A 23,627-nucleotide genomic window follows, 5' to 3' on the forward strand; every position below is an offset into this window, starting at 1 on the left:
TCCTATTCCACACCTCTGCTGAATTTAATAAACAATGTCAGCTTGTTGAAAATAAAAGAGAATCTGAAATAATAATGGACATTTAGTGTTTGACCAACATTCCACCCACCACTTCTGAAAATGCTTCTGGGTATGGTTTCTATTAAGAGATACAATTACATTTCCTTTTTTCCCCCTTCAGTGTAACTTGGAGACTTTGGCTTCATTAAAAAACATTGTTAACATTTCTTCAGGTGTAATAGGATGTATAATATAATATCTTTAAATACTAGGAAAATATTATATTGTGTGACTGAAAGTTTACATACTTGATGTCACATTTTCTGTGCCCATTCATAGCTTGCTCTTTTCCCCAGCATTATGAATGGTTCTGTTTTCATAGTGAGTGTTTCCGTAATGACTGAAGTCCCTTTCTCAAGGTTTGGGAGTGGAGCACAGTATCCAAACCTGAAGCATTAATGGAATTCTGCTTTCCCTTCCCAGTTGATTAGTCCATGAGTGGTGTGACCAATTGGAATCAGTGGTTTTAATTTGAGTAGGCTCTGTGCCTCTGTGGTGGCAGAGAAGAGAAATGTGACCTGCCATTTGCCAGCAGCCACATTTGTAACAAAGTGGAAGGGTGTTGTGAACTGAATGCACAGGACAGTGATTGGAAAGAGGAAAAATATACTTGCAGTGCTCAAGTCCTTGGTCCCAGGACCTCATGTCTGAGGGTGTCTGCTTCTCCCACAGTTTGATGATGTGAGTGATACATGTTCCTTTTGATTCTGCTTGGATTGTGTTGGGTTTCTGTCACCAGCAATCAGGTTTCTTGACTAATGAATAATAAATGTTTTTCTTTCATGAGAGAGGGAAAGAGAGAGAGAGAGAAAGAGAGACAGAGAGAGAGAGAGAGAGAGAGAGAGAACTAGTATTTGTTGAGGGCTTACTATGTGATGGTCATTGTACAATGATCATTGTGCATTATTTCAAGTTATTCTTAAGCAGTGCTTTGAGATAAATATTTTTATTTAAAATTAAGAAATTTGTAGCTGAGACACAGAGAATGGAAAAATTTTCTTAAGCCAAAGAGCTAATACGTGTCAGAGCCAGGATTCACATATAGGCTTTTCTGACTTGGGAATCTATGCTGCTATGCTATTATATCATGATAAATGGAAGGTAAGCCAATATCAAATGCCAATTGCTGAATAAAGCAGTGTGATTTAGTGAAGAGATGTTATTTGGTCAGGGAATTCCATCTCCACTCTTTCCCTTACTGGCTAGGTGACCCTGGAGAGGCAAAACTCTGAATATCTTCCTTGACCTATAGCAGTTCATCTTATGCAAAGATCATATTATATATCCACCATTTGACTCATATAAACTGTTTTCCAAACATGAAATGTATTTCCAGAGAGCTTTCTGTAATCCCTGGCTTTGCATCCAGGGGCAAATTTTTGCCACATGTTGGGGAAGGGCTAATATGTGTATTTGTTTGTAGCCAAGAACAAAGATAAACTAAATGACCTATTCAGGGATTCAGCCCCCAAATCAAATTCATAATTGATAGAGAACACAATTCCTAATCAATAAGTATTTACCTAAAATATCTAGGTAGCCCACTGGTTAGCGGTGGGTTTTTGAAACCTATTATTTGCAAAGTTCTTTTGGTGTCAATAGGTTAAATCCCAATAATCCTTTATTTAGTGTACATCAAAAGTAATATGGTAGTGCTTCATTATGAAATTCCATGATATTGTTTGGTTCATATGTTATAGGTTAAAACAGACTTTCCAGAACATCATAACTTCCTACAATAGATTCTGAGGTAAAATTTAACCTTCAGGCAAGGTTTGGTCCCACCCAACAACATAGGAAAAGTCTCAAAGTATTTTAACTCTTAAAAAAAAAAAAGTTACACTAACTGAAAAGAAAAATGTGTGTGTGTGTGTGTGTGTGTGTGCGCATGTGTGTGTGTGTTTTCAAAGAACTGTTGTTTGAGTACTTTGTAGGTGTAGTCAGGTTTTTCACACATCCCACATTCACCTAGAATTTAAGAGTGAATATTAATATTTATTCTTTTTTTCTACTATAAATACTGTGTTTTGAGAGTTGGGATTGGCTGGGCTTTTATAGATTCTCTTTTTAATGCATTTGAATATTTTGATCATGTCAGGTTTTCTCTTGCTGACATGATTGTGTTGACACGTACAGGCAGGCCTGCATGAAGAAGAAACTATGAAGGTGGTTAAACTCAAGCAACTGGCTAGTTACTTATTATGAAAACTGATGCATTGACTGAACTTTAAAATTTAACTTCTGTCTCTTCCCAGATTTGTGACAAAAAGCAAAAAGGACGTTTTAAATGCCTATCGCTTTCTACAGGAAAACAATGTCTTAGGTCAAAATTGTTACTGCCATCCCTTATGTGTAAAAACTCAACAGAATCTCACACTCTAGGAAACATCACTTTCATCCTGTAGAGTTGCACAGAAAAATAAATCCATGCTATTTTTATTTTATAAGATTTTTTTTTCATATCTCTTTGAATTCTTAAAAGTTTTCACTGGAAGGTGTTATGCTATCCCACAGTACTAATACCTGGCTAGACATGCTCACCAATACTATAGATGAAATATTTCAACTCCATTCTCTCTTATCAGCACCTTTCCATTTACTCTGATCTCCCACTATGAATATTTGTCAAAAGAGAAAATTCAGAAGGGATGATATGAGAATGGCCATGGCTCATTAGAAGCTGAGGAAACAGAACAAAATTAAAATGTGGGTTTCCCCATCATCTTTTATTCCAAGATAAATTTATTTTATTTATCTTTTATAATTATTAGGGTATTATACCCTAATACCCTAAATACCCTAATCCTCAGTATTACCCCTGAGGATAATACTTCAAATATTGCTCTCTGGATAATATTTCCTGAAAAACTGAACAGTGAGGTTTTTTTGTTTTTTTTTTTTCACCTGTAGTATTATAAGATTTCAAAGGATGCATTTCTGGAATGGAGCAATTTCTAGGCTATTGTTGAATGTCTATAAATACCCTAGCCCTCACATATGCCTTGTTCCTTAGCTTTTAGACTGTTCTCAGTCTCTCTGGGCATCTTCTTCCTCTTCCTCTACTTGCTTCTTAAAGTGTTCTCAAGGATTCTGTCTGCAGCTCTTTTCTCAGTCTGTATACAAATTTAAAATTCCTTATTATTCCAATGTGTTATTGGCTCTGATATCTTTATTTTTGGCACTAATTTTCCTTAGCTCCCGACCCATGTAACCAAATGCCTCCTGAATGTCCCCTGCTGTAGGGACCTCAAACTTAAGATGTCTGAAACCAGAATTATCCTCTTTCTCAAAGCAGATGTAAATTGGAGTGACTGACTGGCCCATGGCATTTCTTTTCACCTGAATGAATGAAGTAGATAGATTGGGTTGGGCCAATCATATCTTGTGTTCCAGAGACTTGGAACCTAAATGGAGAAAGTAGAAAATGTAAGTGGTTAGAGCTTACTCACTTTGATGGTAGTTCCAAGAAAACAAACTATTATCAGGCAGAGAACCCAGAGTTCCTGCCAGAGTCTGTTTTTTTTTCCTCTGAGTAATATATCACTACAGCCTTCTTCTCTTCATACTTTCCTTATATTTAATAACTGTACCCAGCTGCCAAAGCTAGAACCTAGAAATCTCAAGACTCTCCTTTGTCTCCCCATTCAGTCATTTCCTCAGGACAGAGATAGGGCACTTTGGGTAGAGGTTGTATTCCACTGTCTGAAATTATCATCAAAACTTATGCTGAAAAGTCCCAGAACATCAGAGACTGGCTTTCTGTTTTTCAGTAGGTGTTATGCACTCAGTTTTTCAACCAAGGCTGGAAAACAGTATTGTTTCTTTCTTTCTTTTTGTTTGTTTATTTTAGTATTTATTTATTAATTTTGAGATAGAGATGAGGGGAGGGGCAGAGAGAGAGGGAGAAAGAGAGAGTCCCAAGTAGGCTCCTTGCTGTCAGTGAAGAGCCTGATGCAGGGCTCAATCCCACGACCATGAGATCATGACCTGAGCTGAAATCAAGAGTCTGATGTTTATCTGTCTGAGGCACCCAGGTGCCCAGACTGCTGTTTCTTTAATCAAATAGCAGATGATGTAGTTAATTTGCATTTGGGCACTAAGTGTCTACAAACGTTAAAACTGAAATCTTAGGGCACCTGGGTGGCTCAGTGGATTGAGTGTCTGATTTCAGCTCAGGTCATGATCTCATGGTTTGTGAGTTCGAGCCCCATGTTGGGCTCTGTGTTGACAGCTCAGAGCCTGGAGCCTACTTCAGATTCTGTGTCTCCTCTCTCTCTCTCTGCACCTCCCCTGCTCATGCTGTCTCTCTCTCTCTCTCTCTCTCTCTCTCTCTTTCTCTCTCTCAAGAAATAAATAAATATTAAAAAAATAAAATAAAACTAAAATCTCACGTGCAGCCTGGTAAGATGATCATAGAATCCAGGGCACACAGGAATGAAAGCTGACCAAAGAAATAGCAGGGGCATGTCAGTCACTTCATGTTCATCACACAAACTTTCTCTCTCTTTTTGTCTGTCTTCTCAAGTTCAATGAGCATTCTATGGGACCTTGCTAGGCCTGTCTCAATCTCTCCATCACCGTATTAGTTATTTTGATCCAGTGTAACACTTTGTGATATAGGAATTATTTTCTTCATTCATACACAAGACATCAGAGTCCCAAAGTTATCAAAGTTAACTATCTGAAATTACACAGTTAGGAAGAGGCAGAGCTGAGTTTCAAATCCCGAAATAGTGAGCAGATTACACAGTATGACATAGGACTACATGGAATACAAAGGAGAGTTTTTATGGCTGAGATGATCCAAGTGACTTGACAGAGAAAATGACCCTTGAGCTGTCCCTTAAAGACTGAGGACAGCATGTGACATGGAGAAAGACAATTTTAAGTTAAGGGAAGATCATGAGCAAAAACCTGGATCTATGAGTACAGGGCATATTTGGGGAAGAACTAGACTAGCCCAGGATTTTGTAAGAAGTACACATTCAAGGAAGTAGGATAAAAGAAGTCTAGGAACGTGAGCTGATAATGGGAGTTGGATGTCATCAATGAATGAATGAAAAAAATGGGTGGAGAGTTGGGAGGAATGAAAGTAGAACACGAAAAAGAAAAGGGATGAAGGAAAGGAGGAAGAAAAGAAGAAAGAGAAGATGAAATAAATGCAACCATTCAGTAAGAGGAAAATGATTGTTTATTATGTCCTGGGGATCTTGCAATGACATGGGACTACCAAGATATGGTTTTGACTAGTGTCAATTTATCCACATTTTAAACAAATAAAACAACACTAAAAGCTAGTGGATGTGCACATTTGGTAAAAGAGGATACAGACAAAATATAAATACAAACTGCAGGACAGGAGTTTCCTCTGCAGAGGGAAGAAGAGAGGACTGATTTTAAATGGATTCATACTATTTCATCTTTAAATAAAAATGAGAGAGAAAGAAGGGAGGGAGAGATCTGTACCAAATATGAGAAAGTCATAATACTTGAGAATCCTGGATGGAAGGTGCATGGATATTTCATATATTATAACCCTACTTTTCTGTGCACTTGAAATATTTGCCAATTATAGTAGAGATTAAAATAAACTATCACACACACACACACACACACACACAGAGAAAGAAAGAAAAAAAAAGAAGGAAGAGAAGAAGAGAAAACTACAGCAAAAAAATCAGAGTGGGCAATGTTGAGTGGAACAAGATGAACAATACCATAATTTGGAGATGTATGGAAGGTATGTAATTCATAAGTGTAATGGGGGCCTCTTGGACTTTATTGGTAGTAATTGGAATCCTATGTGATAGGATAAGTTTGATGAAATTAATTTAGGAGGAGATCAAGATATATTTTCCCTATGCCTTCCCGTAAGGATTTTTTCCAGGAGAGAAAATGAATAAAGACTTTCAGACATACATTTACAAGGAGGATGAACACCACAGGGAAATATGGTGTAAGTAATTCTAGAAATTTTTGACAATATAAAACCTATGACCAAATGACTGAAAAGATGTAATCATACCAACTATATCATCCTTCTTTAAGATACTAAACTTAAATACTTAATACATAACAAAGAGTATAAATAATAGAAAAATAAACCAATGGGACAATAAAAATTCCAAAACCAGATATTTGCATATATCGGATCTTGGTATATGACAGAACTGTCTTTGCATATCAGTAAGGAAATCAGACTACCTTCAATAGATGGTAATGAATAAATAAATTAACTGTGAGAGAATTAAGTAAATTAATTTAATTCTCTACTTCAAATGATATATAAAATCTTCTTTAGATTGGTTTAAAATTTAAATGTTAGTTGCAGCACTTTAAAACTTGTAGAAGAAAGTAGAGGAAGATACACTAAATAAAACAAAAAGTATAGACTATAAAAATATTGATATATTTCATGACACTAAAATTAATATTTCTCAGCTTTTGCCTTTGGTCAAAATAGGGTAATAATAAAGTCTGAGTTTCCTGTCTCATCTGAAATAGCAACAGCAGACAATATATATAAGACAGTGGCAGTCAAGGCATTGGACATCAGGGGATGAAAGGCAGTGACCCCTGAGAGATAGGAAATAGATGAAGCGAGCCCTGTAATTACCCCAGTTTACTGCCTTGTGAATTCCCAAGCTAGATTACAGTAAAGGGTATCCACGCAGAGCTCATTGGTCTCCCTGAGTTGAGCAGATGGAGTTGGGAGTCTGAGGAAACCAAGGAAGTTAGAGTTCACAGGGCAGGATGCCAGACAGGAGAGAGCTGCACGGAAAGAGAACTTTAGAGATGTGCAGATGGTTACCCTCAAGCATCCACCAGAGTGCTGATTAGCATATGCATGTAAGGAAAGTTTTGAAGCCATAGGGAAAAACTTCTGAAGGCATTACTGGGAAAAGTAATTAGAACTTACACAGAGGGATAGTGTCTGTTCCCAAAAGGCAGAATGCAAATCCTCATAATTCAGAGGTATATAAGACTGCAAAGAAAGGTCCTGCCTCAGTAGCAGGGAAAACGTAACCCTGGACTAAATGCTACATTGGTCTCACCTAACATAGCTTAATAGTAAGACCCAAGAAGATGAAACTGTTTCTCAGAAGCTTAACTGTTACCAGAACAAAGCCAACATATATTTTTTATAACGTAAAACTACTCAGTACCCAAACAAGGTAAAATTTACAATAAAAAATGATCAAGCAAGCAAAGAAGCAAGGAAATACAACTGATAGAGAAGAGAAAATGAGTGAAAACTAACCAAAAAGTTGCATGCATGATAGCACTATCACACAAAATATATTAAAATAGTTGTTATCAATAGTCACTACATTTATCAGTAATTGAAAAAAATAATCAACAAAAATATGGAATATTTGAATAACGCTATCAACCAACTTGTCCTAAATAACATTTTTAAAACACTCTACAAAGCAACAGCAGAACACATTCTTTTCAAGGGTGATTGAGCATTTACCAAGATAGACCATATTCTGAGCCATAAAATAAGGATCAATAAACTGAAAAGACTGAAGTCATATAAAGTATGTTCTCTGATCACATTTAATTAAATTAGAAGTCAATAACAGAAAGAACTCCGGAAAATTTCAAAATATGTGGGAAGGAAATAATGTACTTCTAATGACCCATGGATCAAAGAAGATATCAAAAGGAAAATTAGAAAGTATTTTGAACTGAATAAAATGAAATCACAGCATATCAAAGTTTGTGAGATATCACTAAACTGTACTTGGCAAACAAATGCCTATATATATTACAAATGAAGAAAAGTCTCAAATGAGTGAACTCGGTATTAAGAAACTAAAAGAAAAGAGATCTTACTTAAGATCAAAGTAAGAAGGAAAAGAGATAATAAAGATTAGTTAGAAATCAATGAAACAAAAATCAGAATAGAGAAATTGATGAAACTAAAAGTTGATTCTTGGAGATCAATGACATGTATAAACCTCAAGGCAGACTGATCAGGAAAAAAGGAGAGAAAATACCAGTTAGCAATACCAGGAATGAGAGAAATAACATCTCTACAGATCTGGCAGACATTAAAAGGATGACAAGGATATATTATAAACAACTTATGCCAATAAATTCAACAACTTAGATGAAATGGACAAATTTCTTTTTTTTAAATTTTTTTTTTCAACGCTTTTTATTTATTTTTTGGGACAGAGAGAGACAGAGCATGAACGGGGGAGGGGCAGAGAGAGAGGGAGACACAGAATCGGAAACAGGCTCCAGGCTCCGAGCCATCAGCCCAGGGCCTGACGCGGGGCTCGAACTCACAGGCCGTGAGATCGTGACCTGGCTGAAGTCGGACGCTTAACCGACTGCGCCACCCAGGCGCCCCAAAATGGACAAATTTCTTAAAAAATACAAACTAGCAAAGCTCACTCAAGGAGAAATGCATAACTTGAATACATGACATAACCTGTAATATATTCAATGAAAGAAATTCAATTTCTTGTGAAAAACATGACCATAAGAAAAAAGGAAAAAGAAAAAGAGAAAAGAGAAATAAAAAGAAAACACACTTGGGGCGGTTCAGTTGGTTAGGTGTCCGACTTTGACTCAGGTCATGATCTCACGACTTTTGAGTTGGAGCTCCGGGTCGGGCTCCATGCTAACAGCATGGAATCTGCTTTGGATTCTGTGTCTCCCTCTCTCTCTGCCCCTCTCCCACTCACCTTCTGTCTCTCTTTCTTTCAAAAATAAATAAACATTAAAAACAAAACAAACACACACACACACACACACACACACACACACACACACACTCTAGGCCCAGATGACTTCACTGGTGATTTTATCAAACATGTAAGAAATGAATAATATGAATTCCACACAAACTCAGAAATTTGAAAAAAGAGGGAACACTTCCCAACTATTCAAGAAGACAGGCAATATTATGATACCAAAACAAGACAAAAACATGACAAGAAAGAAAACTATAGACAATATTCTCTCATGAATATAGATGCAGAAATTCTGAGCAATATATATTTTTTTGCAAATCAAATCCAATGTAATATAAAAAGAAAGATGCATGATGACAAAGAGGAATTTATACTCCAGAAATGCAAGGCTGGTTTATCAGTCACATATTAATAAACAATTAATTAACAAAACTAATTAAAAAAAAAACAAATGGTCATCTTAATATATGCAGAGACAGTGATGACAAAAGTCAACATCAACTTCAAATTAAAAACTTTCAGCATTCTAGGGATGGAAGAGAACCTGGTAAAGGTCATCTAGGAAAAACTTACAGTTAATAGACTTAATGGTGAACAGTTGAATGGTTTCCCTCTAAGAGTAGGAATAAAACAGGATCTCTGTTCTTACCATTTCTATTAAACATTGTTCTAGAAGTTCTGGCCAGTAATATCAAGCAAGACAAAATAATAGGTCATCTGGATTAGAAAGGAAGAAGTAAAACTGTCTTTAATCACAAAAAATTTGATAATTTATTTAGAATAATTTATGAAATCTACAAGAAACTACTACATGAGTTTAGCAATGTTGCAGCATACATGATAATACGCATGTATGCATACATATATTCACTAATAATGGGCAAACAATCGAAATTAAGGAAGTTATAATAGACTCAAAAAACTAAATAATTAAATCTGACAAAATATGTATAAGACTGATACACTGAAAACTACAAAACCCTGCTGAGAGAAATTTAAAAGGACTTAAATATGTGGAAAGGTATACTATGTTCATAGTTGAGAAGTGTCTATATTGTTAAGATCTCAATTCTTCACTAATTGATCTATAGATTCTAATAAAAATCCTAGAAGAGTTGTGGTTTTTTTTTTGTTTGTTAGCTGTTTTTTTTTTTTTTTAACGTTTATTTATTTTTGGGACAGAAAGAGACAGAGCATGAACGGGGGAGGGGCAGAGAGAGAGGGAGACACAGAATCGGAAGCAGGCTCCAGGCTCTAAGCCATCAGCCCAGAGCCTGACGGCGGGGCTCGAACTCACGGACCGCGAGATCGTGACCTGAGCTGAAGTCGGACGCTTAACCGACCGAGCCACCCCAGGCACCCCTGTTAGCTGTTTGTTTTTAGAAATTGGAAAATAGAATCTAAAATTCATATGGAAATGCATAGGACACACAACATCCAAAGTGACTTTGAAAAAGAAGAACAGAAGTTGGAAGACTAACACTACCAGATCTCAAGGGTTATTATAATGCTATAGCAATGAAAAAGCATGTGGCCTTGGCATAAAAATAGATAAATAGATTGTCAAGCTGCCAGATACCAAGGTGGTCAATTAGGACAAAGAGCCAAACTTAAAATAGCAGTCAAGTTTGTATCCACTTAGTGTGACAGTGCATCAAGAGGCAAAAGAGAAAAGGGTTGGCTCCCCAGTGTCTATTTTTCCCTACAGATGGCACTGGACATGGGTCAGAGGATATGTAACACAAATGAGATAAACCATGATCACTGCAAAGTTGCTGTAAACAAGCTCTTGCCTTTTGTATGGACCTGGAGTACCCACGGGCGGAAGGTGGAAGGGGCTGAAAATGGAAACATATTGAGTCACAGTGAGGAAAAGTCCCTCAGCCAAACCTCCCCACACTTCTACACTCTCCTCCACAAATAGGTCTCAGTTGAGGTTCCTAGAAAGTGCCTCTGTCCAGGCTCTGATAAGGAAGACTTGGAATGGAAGTGCCAGGGGAATAATGCAGATATGCATGAGCATGACTGGCCAGGGGAAAGGTGGTGGTGTCCTTAATGGAATTTCCCTCCAGAGACTACAATAAAATGGCTGTTCACCAAGTCTGGTGTGGGGATGACCCCTTCCCCCATAAGGCCTGCTGCATAAAGCCTTGTAATTACATATGGTTGGTCCTGAGAGATCACATGTAGAATTTTAGCCTGGAGCTGAACTACTCATACACAAGGGAATAAAATAGAGAAGCAGACAGGCAACTGATTTTGACAAAAGTATAAAGGCAATTTAGTGGCAAAAGTATTGTCTTTTCAAGACAGAATGTTGGAATAACTGGATACCCATAAGGCAAAAAATGAACTTGGAGTCATACCTCAGGCCACATACAAAAATTAAGTGAATTGTAAACCTAATGTGAAATTTCAACAATATCTACAAATCAAAACATGTCTATATGCAATGTATACACTAGCAATGAATGGAAATCACGTAAGGTAAAACCTAACCCTGCAAAACTCACAGGAGAACTCATAAAAGGAAATATTTGTTACCTTGGGGTAAGCAAAAATTTCTTAGCTATCACAGCAAAGCACAATCTGTTAAAAAAATGTAAAAAATGGATGTTAGACCTAATCAGAATGAAAAACTTCTACTTTGTGAAAGACACAGGTAAGAGCAGAAAGACAAAAACAGATAATGAGAAAATACTTCCAAGTCACACACCTGTAACAAACCTGTATTTGGAATATATGCTTTTGAAAGTAAAAACTGTAGAAATAAACAACACAAAAATAGGCAAAATAGTGAAGATATAATTTACCAAAGAAGATAGGCAGATGGTGAGTAAGCACAGAAAAGGATGATCAACCTCATTGGACATAAGAAAAATGCAACCCAAAATGAAAATGTAGCACCACTGCACATCCATCAGAATGGCTAAAATTAAAACATTGACCATACTAAGTGTTCACAAAGGTGTTAAAAAAACTGGAACTCTTATACACCACACCAGAAGTTGGAGGACTAATACTACCAGATCTCAAGGGTTATTATAATGCTATAGCAATGAAAAAGCATGTGGTCTTGGCATAAAAATAGATAAATAGATTGTCAAGCTGCCAGATACCAGGGTGGTCAATTAGGACAATGAGCCAAACCTAATATAAACAATCAAGTTTAGCAGTTACTGTTTTTTTTTTAATAAGCTTATTTATTTATTTCAAAATGGAGGGAAAGAAAGAGGGAGGGACAGAGAGGGAAGGAGAATCCCAATTATGTTTCATGCTGTCAGCACAGAGCCCGATCCAGAGCTCAGTCTCACAAACCATGAGATCATGACCTGAGCTGAAACTCAGAGTTGGATGTTTAACTGACTGAGCCACTCAGGCGTCCCCGTTTGCAGTTTCTTAAAAGCTTAATGATTTAAATGTACATCTATAGAGTAACCCAGCCATTCCAGTACTAGGTATTTATTCACCTATAAGATGTGTAAGCATATGTTCATACAAACACCTGTTACAAAACTGCAGGTCAGCTTTATTTGTAATATTCAAAATTGGAAACAACGCAAATGTTCTTCAATATGTGAATGAAGAAAAGGTAAATTGCAGTATATCCATATAATGGAATACTATTCTGAAAACTGTATATAGCAATATGGTTGAATCTCCACAAAGAATTATGCTGAGTAAAAGAGGCCAGACAAAACAAAGAGTAATACTGTATGATTGCATCTGTCTAAGAGTCTAGAAAGTGCAAACTACATTATTGGAAAACACATCAGTGGTTGTCTAGAGATGGGATGTGGAAGGTGGGGCATGAAGGACAGATTACAAGGGAGCATGAGAAACTTTGGGGGCTCATAGAGATACTTATATTGATTATGGTGATAGATAGTTTAATGGGTGCATATGTCAGGACTTAAAAAACTGTACACTTTAAACATGTACAGCTTTTTGTATGTCAATTATACCACAATAAGGCTGTTTAAAAATTATTCATTTTTGTTCCTGGAAATACATCCTTCTTCCTTGCAGATAATGATCAGGATGATCGTTCTCTATGTCTCAAAAGCAACATTAGGCAATTATTGTTCACACTATACCACTTAACTCCAAACTTGGTCATAGGAACTTCTTTCAGTTTCCTTCAGTAACAGCAAGACTTTTCTGAAGGCTTCAGGAAAATTGATATAAACTGTGAAACAAAAGTCTTGAAATCAAATATGTGATTGTCGTTGGTGGAATGAGATGACTTCTACCGGCCTAGGAAAAGCAATTGTTAAATTCTCAGCGGGGGTGCCTGGGTGGCTCAGCTGGTTAAGCTTCTGACTCTTGATTTCAGCTCAGATCTTGATCTCAGGGTTCCTGAGATCCAGCCCTGTGTCAGGCTCTTTGCTTCTCTGTCTCCCTCTCTCTCTGGTCCTCCCCTGCTCAGGCGTGTGTGTGTGTTCTCTCTCTCTCTCAAAATAAATAAACATTAAAAAAATGGTAACATGTTTGTGGTTGTTGTATTGTGCGTACTACAAAAACTTGAGGAAATATTATTCCATTATTTAAAAACTATTACCTGATTCAGCAAATAAACTGCTTTGGTTCCCTGACACACCAAAGTTGTGAGAAGCTTTGTTGTGTTCTGTTACATCACTTTTGTCTTACAAATGAACACGGACAAAAATAGTAACCAGTATTCACAGTGAAACTATACTCCCTCATCAGTTGCAAATAGGCATTGGCTATACAAAAATTTAGCAAAACGCAATGAAAATATTCTATTGTATGTTCTATTATCATTTGCGGAGTTTGTGTTATGTAAACATTATATTACTAAAATGTATAAAAACTTAAGTATGTAAAAATAGGCCTTCATTTTTCCCCAGAGAGTCTACTGCTAAACATTTAGCAGTATATCACTGGGCTACTTTCACAGTTCATAAATGAAGACCCTATTCAGAGGTTTTCCTCATGGAAATCTTGGCAGTGGCCCCTTCCAGTCACTTGCCTGGATATGCCAGTTCACTCTAACAAGAGTTGTCTGTCCATGAAATATGAACCAAGGACAAAAGTATTTTACTCACATTTCCGTAACCATTAAGTCCCCTGGAATAATTTTCTCCAAACAAGGCAATACTTACCTCTTAAAATGGGAGTATTTTTCAGGGTTAATTTTTCAGCTTCAGTAGGTATCCTGTTATGTATGGTAAATAGCAAAAACAGATAAGATTGACAGATTTGCTACATGAAAAATCAATGCTTTTGTAGTATAAGAAATAATCATTCACAAAATTAAAAAGCTAGTGATAACTCAGGAAAGTAAATGCAGTGAATATTTCAAAAGGTTATTAGCTTTAATCTATAAATTTTGACACATCTACAAGAAAAGGATGATACCTCAGTCGGAGAAAGAAAAACAGGTACAAGTCATGAACAGAAAGTTTACAAAATAACTCAAGTGGCCTATAAAACACAATAATAATCTTATCAATAATAACAACAATTACATTTAAAATAAGACATCATATTCACTTTTAAATTTGAAGATTTTTAGAGGGACCTGGGTAGCTCAGTCAGTTGAGCTGCCCACCTCTGCTCAAGTCATGATCTCTCAGTTCATGAGTTCCAGCCCCGCACAGGGCTTGCTGCTGTCAGCACAGAGCCTGCCTCAGATCCATTGTCTCCCCAGTCCCTCTGCCCCTCCCCCGCTCTCACTCGCTGTGTGTGTGTCTCTCTCTCTCTCAAAAGTAAATAAAACATTAGCAAAATAAATTTGAAGATTTTAAATGATAATCTTGGAGAGGGTAATATGGGGAAATAAAGGGATTCTCAAGTACACTTGATGGGAGTAAATTGGCACACACTTTCCAGAGGGCTCCTTGGTGGTGCTCTCCTTGTCTCTTGACCTTGCAGTTCTACTTAAGGTAGTTCCTAATTAAGACAATAGTTAAGGACATGTGGAAAGATGTAGCTAAGAGAAGGTTTGTCACAGCTGTGTTTATAATAATGATGTATGTAAACATATATTTAAAAATTAAATATAAACTTTGTGATAATAAACTATATGTCTAACAGGAATGAATTGGTTAAACTATATATATAGTTTATATATACTATATATATATAGTATATACATATATATACTATATATATATAGTATATATATATATATATAGTTTATAGTTTATATATACTATAAACTATAAACTATATATATATATATACTATATATATATAGTATATATATATATAGACAGAGAGAATATCAACCACAAAAATTAGTGAAATATTAATAATTATCATGGAGTGACTTCAATGATATATAATTTTGGTATGAAAAATAGCATCTTAAACTCTACAGCATCATCTCACTTTTGATGGAAATAGGTATGTATATACATACGCATAAACACTTTTGATAAAATATTGAAGGATATATTAAAAAATGTTACCTGAACTTTTATTTTAGGTGTCAATTATTTTTTTTTCCTTTTTTTTTTTTTGCACACTTGCATTTAATTGTTCTGCACTGAGGAGACATTGCTTATATAATAGAATTTAAAAATCCATCTCCACACTATTTCAGCACTTTATGAATTTCATAATCAGGTGATTTAAAGACTGGTTAGTGCTTGGATTCTTTGGGATTGCAGCTGTTTTGCTTAGAGATACATTTGGAAGCAGCTTGGTAGGGTGAGTATGACCTCAGAGGGCACTCCTGGAAGGAGTAGAATTCCTTGTGTTTGCACTTTTCCTGGCTATGCAAATACTTTGCTGACTGGAGCAGCCACAGGTGGCTAGTCTCTTTGTAGGGCGGTGTGGAAATGCAGAGAGAGTGACTCATTTTACTGGGGATGTGACTCTGGGTTTGGTTACCCACAGGCATTTCTACTCTGCCTGAGTCCCCTGGGGGAGGTTTTATTTTAACATGTTAGCAGAGGCTTTTCCAGCCCAAGTGAAAGGTTGTGAATGACAAGGAGGGACCACACCCTCTCATTTATATCCATTTACAAGGATTGGGGCAACGTGACCTCTGGTTTGTACCCTTCTTTGGCCTCTGGGCAAAAAGCCTCAGGCTTCTGACTTTGGGGTTGAAATTTTGACTACAGGACAATGTCTCATATTTGAACCATTTCTATACTTCTACCCTTTAAAATTATCCTAGAGAGCTCTCTATAGATCTATCATGAAAGGCTCAACATAATAAGAAAAACAGGGAGGGAGGCAAACCACAAGAGACTCTTAAATACAGAGAACAAACTAAGGGTTGCTGGAGGGGAGGTGGATGGAGGGATGGGCTAAGTGGGTGATGGGTACTAAGGAGGGCATTTGTTGGGATGAGCACTGGGTATTAAATCATTATTACACTATATGTTAATCATTATTACACTCTATGTTAACCAACTTGGATTAAATAATTTTTTTTTTTTAAAAAGGCTCAACAGGAGGGTTACTTTTGGAAATAAGGGACTGTGGGGTTTGTTGCGTAAAACATTGAGAAACCTTCTTTTGCATTTACAGGTGGCAATCAGTAGGATCTGTGTTCCATACTATGAACAGTCTCCCCATCATTTCTTCTGTCCAATCTATTGACAAGGGCATCATTAAGAGAAGTCAATTTATGATTCAACTTGACAACCTATACTGAACTTCAAAAACAGGCCAGGAGCTGGCTAGATACTGAGAATAGAAAAATGAATTAGACAAAGCTTACAGGTCAGTTCTCGTTACGTAGAGTTCACAAGGGACTTTGTGTGAATGAATACAGAATGTCCGTAAAGTGTGAAAATATAGGCCTATATGTATAATCATATATGCATAATGTCAAGGACTTCTCCAATATATAAAACCAGTAATGTAATATTTATGTCTTCAGACTTAATAGACACCTTGTTGAATATAATATGATTAAGTACTGGGGTATAGAGTTAGACCCTAAATTCCAGTGAATAACCAATTCCATCTAATGGAGACAAATCAGGGAAAGAGACAGAAAGGAAGTTACATTAAATAGGGCTTTGGAGAATGAGTAGATTCATTAGGTGAAGGAGTTGAGGAAAGGTATTCTGTGTAAAGGAAACAGTACTGAAAATCGGACGGATCACGGTCCTGTTTGAAGATAGAAGTCACAAAAGATTTTCAAGAAGTGGAAATGCAGAGTATTGTTTATGCTGAGGATTGAGATGCTGACATACTGACAACTAACAAGCGTCCATGCCGCTTTCCATGTGCCGGTTTCCTTCCATTCTTGACCCTACTGGCAGCCAGAGATTTGACAATCATCCTGTTGATACTGGTAGGAAACATAACCAACCAATGCCTAGGGAGTGGGCTAGGCACTTAACAGGGGTGGCAGCTTATATTTAGGAAGCATGAGGTACAGGTCAGAGATGTGCCTGTTTGAAAATCTGTAGTGGCTTCCAGGGCTACCAAGGTAATCATACAACTCTCTGCCTGTGGAGGCTCACACAGTGCCTGGAATAGTCTTCTGTGAGGCTGAGGTTGGATGGGAGAAATTCCATAGCCAATATTCTTGAGCCCCAGACCTGGAAGATTGATCTAGTCAATGTCCATGTGAACTATTGAGGGTGAATAATAGGATCAAAGCCCAGGTATAGGGTCTAGGGGTAGAAACTTAGGCAGGAATCTCAGAGATTCACCTGGTGTCATGTGGGAGCTTGTAAGAAATGCAGACTCTCTGACCTGCCCCAGGCCGAATGAATCCAAGTTACATTTTAACAAGTTCCTTGATGATTTATATACCATGAGTCTGAAGACCACATTTTGAGTAGCCAGGGCTTGAACTGCTGGTTCTGTAACTTGGATGCACACTGAAAGCTTTAGAGAATATTGATGCCTGATCTCTGGGACATACCTACAAATATTTTGATTTAATTGATGGGGTCAGAACGTCAAAAGATGGAAGATAAGATAAATAATCAGGAAAATTTGTCCCTAAGAAACAGGTTCTCAGTCTCAAAACCAAATGGAAGTGTGGATTGGATGGATGGATAGATGGACTGATGGATGGATGGATGGATGGATGATTGGATGGATGGCTGGTTAAGAAGGTAGAGGTCTATAAGATAAAAATGTACAATACATACTTCCAGAGGACCTTACATACAGTAAAGTTTAATAAGTGCTCATCTAGGTAGAGTCTTGGCTAACTATAGAGAAGCAATCTAAAGTGAAGTATTTCTCACTGGTGTTTATTTATACAGGACGATCTTTATTGTTTAATACTGACCCACTCCTTGCAAAATGTTTAGAATCCCTGGCTCTGAATACCAAGTGCTGGTAATATGCTCTAGTCATCATGATAACCCAAATAACTTCTCTCCCATTTAGAAATGGTTCCTCCAAGCTGCAAACTACCAGCTTAAACTCCCACGTTCCCTGTTAGGATCATGTGAGAGACTGATAAAATTTACAGAGCATTGCCCATGTTTAACACTTGACTGTGTTAAACTGAGTTTGCACACGTCAAATCACACCTCTTGAAGCTGTGAATATGTGCAAGTGAGGAAGTGTAGAGTAGGGTGCAAAGAACACTGAACCTGTAATCAGAAGTTTGGGTTTGAGGGCACCCTCCAGCTATGTACCATCAGGTTACCACTTTTTTGCCTGGGAGTTCCCAATCTATAAAATAGGAATAAAAATACCTAGATTGGTTGTCTCATAGGACTGTTAGGAGATGATGAATACAGGGACACTTTAGATATCATAAAATTTTATTTAAAACTTAGTATGATTCTAAATAATTACTATGTTCCCTATAATATGGGAAATCTTGAAGGTGGGTGTCAACCCTTACATGCTGACATCACCACAATACTGTATGTTTTAGAAGTTCTTCTGCAGCCTTGTCTGTGCCAGCCAGCAAGCCTCCCATGGGTTGAAATATGTGTATCAGGTTGCTCAAATAAAAATAAACTGCAGCTGCAATTTTAAAGGTTGTTTTTGACTCTAGCCCCTGCATCCTAAAGCCTCTTAGAATTTCCCCCATACACATTTAAAAGCAGGTGGTCAATGGGAAATTCCCATAAGTCCCCTCCACAGCTTTTTTTTTTTTTTAGCTTGCTTTCAATAGTTACGTTCTGCTCTATCAATTTCTTTCTTTCTTTTTTTATTCTCTTCCTGTGTGTCCTTTTCTTGCTCCTGTATATATATTGCAAAATTGTAATGTGTGTCTTTAGGCCAGATAGCATTCATTTCCCTTTCCATATCTGCTTCAATCTGCACTTTGCCCCAGAAGCCTGACTCCGTGAACTATATCAACATGCTTCTACTTTTCAATTGGGTTTGGGAAGTAGGCATCCCCATTAGGCAGACGCAAGAGGAGAGTGAAGTGAGGTTCTTTATTTCTCTGGTTCCTGCCTCTTGTAAAATCTACTCTACTCAGAAGGTCACCTGTTTTTTTTTTAAGGTAGCTGTTCTGTAGGCCTTTCTTTTTCTAGGTGAATTTCTCCCCCTCCTTGGATCTTGGGATAGGATACCACCACTGTGACAACTCTTAGCTTTGATGCTATCCCTGTGTCTCCCCAAAACTCCACCTACCCCTTTGTATTTATTCTCATTGAGGATAAACCCACTTTGAATTATCTTATTTTGAATTGGACATCTATGTCCTCTTTGGACCTTACTGATGTAGATGCTCAGCAAAAAGAACACTGGACTTTGAGGATCAGGACCAAAATTAGCCATGTTTCTGCCAATAATTTACAAGGAACTTACCCTGTTAAGGCTTTGGTCTTCTCTACATATAGTAAAATGAAAATCTGGGGCTATGTGATCTTGGAAGGCACCTTTCCAAGGCACTGACCGTAGAGTTTACAACAGGATAAAGTAAGAGAAATAGTAATTTTAAGTAGGAAATTTTGCTATGATGATCATTAGCTGGAATTTGCATACCTGTGTTCTCTTTAGTGTCATTTCATCAACTGGGACTTATGGCATCTGTGCAGGTGGAAAAGGAGCTTTCTGATGTTTCAATTACTTTGACACTTATTAATGTATGTGATTCCTAGTAGGCGGTGGTTTCAATCATTGTTTGCATATTTGAAAATGTTATGCACATTAAATTTAGAAATGTCTGCTTGTTGGCCTATGTTGTCCAAATTTGAATGGTTTCAAAAAGGAAACACAGCTTTCTGTTTTTTTAGACAACATTCATCATCGTCCATCAATCAATCAACTAACTGTCTCGGAATACTTATTGTCACTCATGCTGATGCCAGCTTCTTAGTTACCATTGTTTTGACTCTTGGGAATCAAAGAAAAGCACACTGAGAAAAAGAAATGACAGGGAGTGGTTGGCCCTGACAGCCTTTCATTTGGAGCCAGCAGCGACGCTGTTGGCTTCCTTCAAAGCAGTGGTGCTATTTTGTCATGTTATAATTCTTAATAACCCCCCTCCCCCGAAGGAACCTAACTCAGAGAACTTGCAGTTTACTGTTGTCGGCTCTGAAGGGTCTATTGAGCTAACAGAGTGACCTGTCAAGACTCATTAAAAAATAAAACCCACTTTTATTTCCATCATTCCTAGTGAATCCAAACCTAGAGTTTTGCTGCTCATTTCTTTCTCTTCTGTCAAAGTATATTACCTTCAAAAAAAAAAAAAAACAACTAAGCAAACTGCCAGAGTTCTAAAGATAAGTAATATGTGTACAATACACAACATCTTGCAAATAGTTTTATTCTTCATTAGCTCTTTTCCCACTCACCATCATCTTGTGAACTTTGATTGAGTGGATATTTGGTAAACAGTAACATCAAGACAGAAAGCCAGGTTTTCTGATACCAGACCAAAGCTGTATTACAGTGTGCTGCAGATGTGTTTCTATCCTCTGGGGAGTGTTACATGCTTAGACTATCATCTTTTACTATTCTCTGCAACAATGCAGGGCAGGAGAACCACACAAAGCAGCCTGAGTGAAACAGAAGACAGAAATGAGCAGAGTCACTGGAAATGGTAAATATAAGACAAATTGCCAGTTCTTTGGCAAGAAGTAAAGCTCAAGCCAAGAAGACAACTTTAAGTCTAATTCAAATTCAATTCAGTCATCTTTACATATCACTCACATGGGACTATCCCACCTGCTTTCAATAACCAAGTCTGTGAATCCTCATTGCACAATGATGTCAATAACCAGTTCCTTCTTCCCATGTATACAGCATCTTCCACTACCTAGGCCTTTATCATCTTTGTCCTTGGCCTTGCAATAGTCTCTATCTTAAATGGCACCCATGTCCATTCTCACACTGCCATTAGATTAGTCTTCCTGTGATCACAATAGATGGTTACCAAAAGTTTGCTTGAAGGAGAAACTGATCTATTGTTTGGAGAAGCTGATTACAGAACACGATAAAGTTAGCAAAGAAATATTACAGAAGTACTACAAGTTATCCCGATAATAAATCTTTCTGGATAAGATCTAAGGAAGCTCTTCAAATAAATTTTGCATTGTAGTAGATTGTGTTAATGCAATACTGCTACTCCATACCCAGTATTTAAGTTAAGATGCTGTTTTAGTCTGCTAAGGCTGCCATAACAACATGTCACAGACTGGGTGGTTTAAACAGCAGACATTTATTTTCTTGCAGTATTAGAAGCTGAAAGTCAGATCAGAGTGCCACAATGGTTAGGTTCTGGTAAGAAATCCCTTCCTGGCTTATAGACAGCTGTCTTCTCACTGTGTAAATACCAGTCTAAGCCTGAAGAACCAAGTATCAGGAGCCCTAATGTCCGAGGGCTGGAGAAGATGAATATCCTGGCTTAAGCAAAAGGGAGAAAAATTACCCTTCCTCTGCCTTTTTTGTTTTATTAAGGTCCTCAAAGGATTGCGTGATCTACCAATTCACATGATAACCTCTGGAAACAACCTCACAGACACACCCAGAAGTGCCTTGTCAGCTATCTGGGCATCTCTTAGGCCAGTCAAATTGACACAAAAAAATTAACCATCACAATGACCAAATCTTAAATTTGGTAAGGAGGAGACAGTTGCATGTTTAAGGATATTCAAAGGATCAGACCAACACAAATTCCATAAAAAGATGTATTTACAATTTCTAGTACTGATTATGAGAAGTGAATTAGCAATAAGTTGTGTACTACAGTCCCTATGCTGGTGTAGGCATGGCACTTGTTTGATTAACTTGATTGTTATAGAAGATCTGTAAGATAGACATTGTTAACCCAGTTCAGATAGCATCACTCTTCTACTCAAAGCCTATGTATGGATCCCACTCGAAGTCAGAGTGAGAAGAAATCTTGATAATGGCTGATAAAAGCTGATGTAATTTCATTCCTTCCTCCCCATTCCCATTTCCTCTCTGCTCTCAGGTCCTTCCACACACCCTCTTGCTTCACTGGGTTCCTTCCAGCCACATTGGCATTCTTGTTGTTCTTACAAAGCTCCAGGCAGACTCCAGGCAGACTCCTGGCTTAAGTCCCTTGTATTTACCATTATTTTTGCCTGGAGTACTCTTCACCCAGATATCTACACGGCTTACTCCAACACCGTCTTAGCCTAAATGTCACTTGCTCAATTAAGCCCAATTTAAGCAAAATAAAATTGCTCCCTTACCCTGTACCTCAGCAATTTCCATCTTTTTTCCATTCTTTATTTTTCCATAGCACTGTTACCTTATAACGTAGTATAAAATTTATTTATGTATTTTGTGCATGAACTGGTATTTGTCTTCTGGATCACTGTCCCATCCCGGCCCTTCCTTGACCTTTATTTTTAATTTAAAAAGATTTTAAGTTGATTTATTTATGTTGAGAGAGAAAGAGAGAGAGAGAATCTCAAGCAAGCTCAGTGCTGTCAGTGCAGAGTCTGATGCAGGGCTCGATCTCAAGAACTGTGAGATCATGACCTGAGCTGAAATGAAGAGTCAGATGCTTAACTCTCTGAACCATCCAGGCACCCCTCCTTGTTCTTATAAATGGTAGAAAGGCTAGAGACCTACAATCTATATTTCCCAGATTTTGTTACCACCCAACTTCTGGATATATTCTGTCATTGAGAAGATCAGTCAGGAGACTGGAGGACAAAAGGAAAAGAGAAGCTATTTTATATTGTGTCTAGCCATATACTGAGTAGCAATAGCAGTCATAGCAATTGGTGTGACTCCAGGGTACCTGCCCGGCTAGTGTGATTCCAACAGAAGCAGCAACAGTGGCAAGAACAGCATTAGTGGCATAGCACTCTTGGAATTTGTCTTAGAGGCAACAACGGTAATAGACTTTGTACTTGAGCACCTACTGTGTCAGCAGGGAGTAGAGGCCCTTAGCTTCCAGCAAAGGAGTTGTGGCAGAGGTTCTAACAGGAGCGGCAGCAATAGTGGGGGCTCCAGCAGCCTTAGTGCATTTGTTCTGGGCACCAACAGCTTCCTTTTTGCTTGTGTAGTTTCTGGGATGGTTGTTCCTCATCTCTGGAAAAGTTCCCTCTCTTCTCTTTTAATCTTCAAACTATTTCAATGTTTTTGCAACCAAATCCTTATAATAAATTGTCTCTGGTGGAAATATGTATAATGACTCCCTTATTCGTGAATAGTCCTTTGCTGAGGTGGGATATTAGAGACTGCTGCCTGAGAGTGAGTACAGAAACACATACTTGTTGCCATTGTTATTGCTGCCACCTGGAGCAATTCCAAAGACCAGGTAAAGGGCCCTTTCTACCCTCCGCTTTCCAATCTTCCACCGATGCTGCCCAGTCACAGAACCTAGCCAGATGTCATCTGGAAAGGCAGTAAGGACGATGTTGGCTTCTAGTTTTTTGTGTTACTGAAAATACAGGGATAGAACGAAGACAATAACTTGTACACGTATTCTTCCCCAAACAGAAAAAGAAAAGTTAATGA

The sequence above is a fragment of the Neofelis nebulosa genome, chromosome 5, assembly GCF_028018385.1.
Source record: "Neofelis nebulosa isolate mNeoNeb1 chromosome 5, mNeoNeb1.pri, whole genome shotgun sequence".
In the NCBI taxonomy this organism is placed as follows: Eukaryota; Metazoa; Chordata; class Mammalia; order Carnivora; family Felidae; genus Neofelis; species Neofelis nebulosa.